Source organism: Bos grunniens, chromosome X (genome assembly GCF_055505025.1).
Source record: "Bos grunniens cultivar Pamir isolate PY7600 chromosome X, Bosgru_T2T1.0, whole genome shotgun sequence".
Lineage (NCBI taxonomy): Eukaryota > Metazoa > Chordata > Mammalia > Artiodactyla > Bovidae > Bos > Bos grunniens.
The window spans coordinates 92,533,310-92,540,468 of NC_141194.1; the positions used below are offsets into that span (position 1 = coordinate 92,533,310).

At 41.3% G+C, this 7,159-nt stretch overlaps 1 pseudogene across 1 annotated transcript; it reads left to right on the forward strand.

Moving 5' to 3' along the window:
- Positions 1-3,461: 3,461 nt before the first annotated feature.
- Positions 3,462-5,731, forward strand: LOC147340914 (nucleosome assembly protein 1-like 1-A pseudogene; annotated as a pseudogene). The gene is made up of 2 exons (XR_015158687.1): positions 3,462-4,244; positions 4,567-5,731. The product of XR_015158687.1 is annotated as a nucleosome assembly protein 1-like 1-A pseudogene (transcript).
- The last annotated feature ends 1,428 nt before the right edge of the window (positions 5,732-7,159 follow it).

Genomic DNA, 7,159 nt, shown 5'->3' on the forward strand with positions numbered 1-7,159 from the left:
TCTCTCCTTGCTATTTTTTGGAACTCAACATTCAAATGGGTATATCTTTCCTTTTGTTTAGCTTCTCTTCCTTTCTCAACTATTTCTAAGGCCTCCTCAGACAACCATTTTGCCTTTTTGGCTTTCTTTTTCTTGGGGATGGTGTTGATCACTGCCTCCTCTACAATGTCACAAACCTCCATCCATAGTTCTTCAGGCACTCTATCAGATCTAATCCCTTGAATCTATTTGTCACTTCCCCTGTATAATCATTAGGGGTTTGATTTAGGTCATATCTGAATGGCCTAGTGGTTTCCCCTACTTTCTTTAATTTAAGTCTGAATTTTGCAATAAGGAGTTTATGATCTAAGCCACAGTCAGCTCCCAGTTTTTTTTTTCCTGACTGTATAGAGTTTCTTAGTCTTTGGTTGCAAAGGATATAATCAATCTAATTTCGGTATGGACCATCTGGTGATATCCATGTGTAGAGTCTTGTGTTGTTGGAAGAGGGTGTTTGCTATGACCAGTGTGTTCTCTTGGCAAAACTCTATTAACCTTTGCCCTGCTTCATTTTGTACTCCAAGGGCAAATTTGCCTGTTATTCCAGGTATCTCTTGACTTTTTCCTTTTGCATTCCAGTCCCCTATTATGAAAAGGACATCTTTTTTGGGCAAGTTACTACATAGATGGTAGTAAATGTATTACATGTAATGATAGTTTAGTTATAGATCCACCTCACATTTGGTCTTTTCTCCCAGAAAAGACCTTGAGCTTCTCATTTTGGGGGATTATGGCACTTATTTCTCAGTCCCTGTTAATGCTTTTGGTCAAAAGTGGAGGAAGAGTGTTGGAGACACCTTAGTCTGGTCTTTCTGATTCCTTTACTTGGGGCCACTGACTTTCTCTGTGGCTAATTAACCTTCAGATGTCATGTTGCCCTCCAAGTTGGATAGAAAAGAAGTAATCTTATTTAAATGCTGATTAGACATCAGGAAACCTTGGGTGGAGACTTGACTCTGCCATTAATTTTCATGACCTTTAGCAAGCCAGTTAGGTGCTCTGGGACATTGATTTTCTCTGTATCTGGTTAGTTACCTTGCTACATTCCCTTCAAATTTAAATCAAATTTTTTTGACAATGCCATGGTCCCTTCTTGAGGTGAGACCAAAGACAAAAGTAACTACCATATGATCCAGCTATCCCTCTTCTGAGTATTCATACAAAAAAATATGAAAACACTAATTTGAAAAGATATATGTAGCCCTTTGTTCATGGCAATATTATTTACAATAGCAAAGATATGGAAACAACCTTAGTGGTGACAATAAATAAATGAATGGATAAAGAAGATGCAGTGTATATGTGTGTGTGTGTGTGTGTGTGTGTGTGTGTGTGTACACTAGCCATTAAAAAGAGAAAGACATGTATCATACAGTTTCACTCAATACTGGATTGTAAAAGCCAAACAAACAAACATAATAAATAAAGAAAAAACCAAAAGCAAACACCTAGATACAGAGAGCAGAGTAGTGGTCACCAGAGGGTAACCACTGAGGGGGAGGAGAAAATGGGTAAAGAGGATCAACCATACTGTTACCAAAACTCAGGTTTGCTGCTCACCTCTTGAAAGCCAGTACTCAGGAGGCAAACTTGGTGGAAAGGAAAGTTTGCTTTTGTCCAGTCTGCAGGTGGGGGAGAAGGCAGACTCATGTCCAAAGGCCAACTCCCTCCTGACAATCTGTAGGCAGTAGCTTTTAAGAGGGAGTTTCAGGGTGTATAGTCAGAGGGAGGGGGACATGTAGAAATAGCCCAGTCAGCTTTAACAGTCATCTTGAAATTGGTCACGTGGTGGTCTATCAATATCATCTTGATTGTTCTAAGTACAGTTAATCTTCAGTTCCAGAGTTGGCTTGTCCCATTTTCTTGATGCCAGTTCTCAGAATTGTGGCAGCTTATGTCATGGCTACAGTCTGGACATCATGTAATTAACTCCTTTCACCTGGTGGGCAATTCAGTATCTACAAAACAGTTCAAAGGATATGTCTCAGGATATTGTCTATAGATTTTGAAGAGGAATAAAAGTCCTTGACTTTGTTTATTGACTATTATTATTCCGTCTGGCTTGACTGCTTTTCTTTACTTCTGCTTTTTCTCACTTCTATGATTAAATTTATTCTTTGACAAAGTTTTTCTATAGACAAAAAGCAGGCAGAGGACATGGTGTGTGTGTGTGTGTGTGTGTGGTGTGGGGGGCGGGAGTGTGTGTGTGGGGTGTTCTGTCCTGGGGGGGCCTGATAGGCTCCTGCTCTGTTTCTATATGGTGATAAATGGAAAGTAAATTTTTGATGCTGAGCATGTTACTGTGTATTAAGAAGTGGAAATTCCATGTCATACACATGAAACTTATATAATGTTATGAACTAATTTTACTTCAATAAAAATACATTAGTTTTTTTTTAATTCATTGAAATTTGGTTGAAATGACGAAAGGTATTTATCAGTGTTATTTTTCTGGTATATGATATTTCATAATTCATTTCCTATGGCTCTCTAAAATATTTTTCAGTTACAAAATGTTTTAATTTTCAGAATAAATACAAAAAAGTGACCTATCTTTTTAAAAAATTTGCTTTTTACACATAGTTTCTTGGTTTAGTGGGTCTGAATGCAGCAGAAAGCCTTAGTTTACTCAGATCATCCTAGGAAGGCTGCCCTTTTAAAGCCTTTTATGGTTGCCCTCTTGAAGAAGGCAATGGCAACCCACTCCAGTACTCTTGCCTGGAAAATCCCATGGACGGAGGAGCCTGGTAGGCTGCAGTCCATGGGGTTGCGAAGAGTCAGACACGACTGGGCGTCTTCACTTTCACTTTTCACTTTCATGCATTGGAGAAGGAAATGGCAACCCACTCCAATGTTCTTGCCTGGAGAATCCCAGGGACAGAAGAGCCTGGTAGGCTGCCATCCATGGGGTCGCACAAAGTCGGAAACGACTGAAGTGACTTAGCAGCAGCAGCAGCAGCATGGTTGCCTTAAATAAGCATTCTCTTTTCTGTATGCATTCTTTAGAGGCTTGGTGTGTTTTTCGCAGCATTTATTAAACTTCCAGCTCCTGTTTCTAACATTTCTTCAACCCTCTGTTCTGATTGATGCCATTTTAACTTCATATGTTCTTTATTATTAAGGAATTTTAATAATGTTAAGAAGGCTAAAATCTTTACTCTCTTCTTGGAAGTTATTGCCACTGCTGAGATCTGAGCTATACAATTTTTAATGACTCTGTCCCTACTGACAGGAGCTGGCCTTTGATGAAATGGGGAGAGGGGATTACAGTTCTTGATTGGAATACTACAGTTTTGCTGACAATTATGAAATTAACAGGACTTGTGAACTTGTGTGGTCCTAAAGGCCAAACAAGGACTTTAACGTCTCAAAGATATAGGAGATTTCGAGTAACCCAGAACCTAGGGGCCTTGATCACTCACTGGACACCAGGTATGTCAATCCTCACTTCTCAGCAAATGAGCTTAGGGCTCGCTGATGACGAAATCGCTCCTTTGTTGACCCTTCAAGGTTCAGCTCCTATCACCCGCCCCTCTGATTCTTTCATAACTTGGCCACCGCCACCGTGGCAACAGTCTCTGTGAGCTCTACCTGTTGCGGGGCCCCTTCAGGCACCTTTTTAGACTTCTGTTACCTGTTCAACCGCCTTCTCTGTCACCCCACCACCTCCCTGTAGCCCCTGCTGCCAACAGCGTCCAGTTAGTGGCAGTCACTTTGGTGGCCGCCATTTTCACCACAGTCCTTTCTGCACTTGATCACAACTTGGGTCCAAGCAGGGACAAGTGGGTTCTTGCCGCCATGTCAACCACGCAGGAGCAAGACCCAGCTCATAGTAGCCAGAATGTAGTTGATGGTGGGGAGGACCGTGATCCTGGACTCACTGGCGTCCCTGTGATTCCCCTTGCCGAAGGGTCAGATGGGATCGCAGGGACTGCTGCCTTTCTGGCTTCACAGGCAGTTGCCAGAGCTCTTCTGGAGGAGGGTGCTAGGCAGCAGGCCACCCAGCCCACAATCAAGGAGAACAGGGACACCCCCTCAGCAGAGCAAGAGGAGGACCCAGAGGAGGGTGAAGAGGAGGAGGAGGAAGAGGAGCTGGACTATGACAGCATGGAGAAAGATGAATACAAGGAGAAAGACCATGATGATGAGGTACAGGAGGAGGGCAGAGAAAGCATAGTAGGGGCCCATGAGTTACCCATGGCAGGGTTTTGATCCCTGTTCCAGGATCTGGTCCATTCCGTTCTATGCAGTATCATTATAATAACCACGTCTTGGTTCACTCTGATTCAGGCTGCATAATGGTCAAGTGTGGCTCTCAAGAGCTTGAAGATCCGGGAGAGGGATCCATACCTCGGGAGGGCAAGGGTCTGGCAGAGGGAGCAGAGAACTAGGGTGGGAGGGGTAAGTACCTGATAGAGGGAACCGCCCCCTAAATGCCTGGGGAACTTGCCGATGGGACAGCATGCTAGAAGGTAGAGGAACCCGAGAAGCTCAAGGTCGAGGAGGGCAATTCCCTGACTGATGCAGATGTATTCTGTGCACTGGAGGGGCCTATGCAACCGAGGAGACTGAAACCCGCAGGAGGCAGCCGATTCCTGAGGCCCTTGTGGCCCCTGTTGGGGCATCCGGCTAAAGGCAGGCCACACTCAGTGCTGGCCTCTAGCGGTTAAGCAGAGGGTCAAAGCTCTCAAAAATCTCCAGGCACAATTTGCACAAGTGGAATCCCAATTCTATGAAGACCTTTATGGTCTCAACCAAAAGTATGCTGTCTTCTACCAACCTCTGTTTGATAAGAGAGCTGACATCATCAATAAAATTCATGAACCCACAGAAGGTGAATGTCAGTGGCAAGTACCTGTTCCAGAAGGAGCTTGGGAGGAGATGGAAAGAGAGCCTGAACGGAAGGGGCAAACAAAGGGCATCCCTTGCTTTTGGTTGAGGGCACTTAAAGATTCTCTGTAGCATGACCCAGGGAAATGATGAACTTGTAACAGATCACCTGAAAGATGTAAAAATAAAATTCTCAGGGGTCCGAAAACCAATGAGCTTCACCTTAAGAATTCCTCTTTAAGTCAAACGAATACTTTTTCAACAAAGTTCTGATGAACACATACCAAATGCGGTCAGACCCAGATGATTCTGATCCCTTCTTCTCCAACGGACCAGAAATAATCAGCAGCACAGGGTGTGAGATCTACTGGATAGATGGTAAAGACCTCACCCTGAAAACCCTGAAGCTGCAGAAATGTGAGGGCCCTGGAAGTGTTGCTCCAACCACTAGGAAGGTGCCTCGTTAGTTTTTCTGCACCTACTTCTCTCCTCCTGAGGGTAGAATACTGGAGGTGATTGTATCACTACTGATTGTAAATTGGGTTATTTTTTCCATGAAGTCTGGTCCCAAAGTCCATATTATTTTTCATGAAAGAAGCTAGTAATTATCAATATGAAAATTCTAATGAAGAGGTCCAAGAACTTGAAGGCAAGGAGGGAAAGAAGATGAAAATGAAGAACCAGAAAAAGAACCTTGAAAGGATCCAAATCCAATAGAGTGCAGCCTGGGAGAGTCCAGGTTGAGTGTGATCCAACCATTTCTGCCATACACATGTTATATTCTTAAATTTTCTTGATAAACAATAAAACTTGTTTTAAAATTATTTTTATACATCAGTTTTAGGGTTAATAATTTTCACATTCACTAGATAGTATAGAATGCAGAGTATTCTGAATTGTACATCTTTCATAGGTATACATTCTTTGAGCTGTAATGATAAGACTTAACACAGGTGAGAAATTTATCAGGCCTGGTAACTGAGACCATATTTGTTTAGAACACAGTTGCCAGCACTAAGTAGCAAAAGTGACCGGAACATGCATTAGAGATGGGAGTTTGTCATTTGGTGGCCACTAAGTACTTTTTCTTATATTAACAAGGACATAATGCCTTTGATAATGTGACTACCTAAAAATTGCAAAAAGATAAGAATTTCAAGTAAGATCTCATTTAATGACTTATATCTAAGTGTTTATTTAAACTTTTGTATTTCATGTGTAAGGCAAAATAAAATTAGTTATACTAAGATTTTGGTTATTGAATTATTAATTTAACTTACATCCCTTCTATCATTTTTCTTCCTTCTTTTTTTTTTCTTTCTCCTTTTACACATATGGACTCTGAGGGTCTGGGAGATTAAGAGATTATGGTTTATGGAAAGAGCACAGTATTTTAAGGTGGAAAGACATTTATATCCCTGTCTGGTGTTCTCCTTTCCCCCATCTCACCAGCCAAAAAAAAAAAAATAATGATAACAAACATTTTTGGCATTTGACAAGTCAAAGACTAGATTGGTGTGATCAGTTGATTGAACACATGTTCAGTTGACAGACAAACACCCTGATACCCAAGGGTCTGGTTTACAAGAGGAAAATTGTGTTTTCTCTTGTTGAAACAACAAATATATACAGGATTGACTATTATTAGATTTAGAAAGTCACTGTTGTGTTTAATTGTTCTTTTATTTCTTCCTACAGTTTGAAGGCTTAGAAAGACTTGGATGAAAGAGAAACAGTGGATTGATTCATCACAGATTTGAGATTTTCTGATTTTTAGTAGTCTGTGGGAAATTTATCAAGGCTGATTTGTTCCAAAATTCTTCACCCAAAAAGTAACATCTCTGATATCTAATTTTTCTGTTTTCTCTGATATGTCTGACAGAATTAGTTCAAGTTGAAAATAAAAAGCTTTTTAAAAATGAATAAGCTTCAAATTTTTTTTATATAAATAACCTGATTCAAATCTATCTTTGTATCTTTCTGTTCTGGCCCACCCTACTGTCGTTGAAAGGGATCATTTTCAACCATGTTTTAAGTTCTTTTATTGCGTCCTCTAATTGAAGTGGGCTTTCTAGATGATAATAGTGGTAAAGAACCTGCCTACCAATGCAGGAGACATAAGAGACATGGGTTCTATTTCTGAATCAGTAACATCCCTGGAGAAGGAAACGGCAACCCACTCCTGTATTCTTGCCTGGAAAATTCCAAAGAGGAGCCTGGCGGGGTACAGTCCATGGGGAAGCAAACAGTCGGGCATGACTGAGCTCACACACACACACACACGCATACA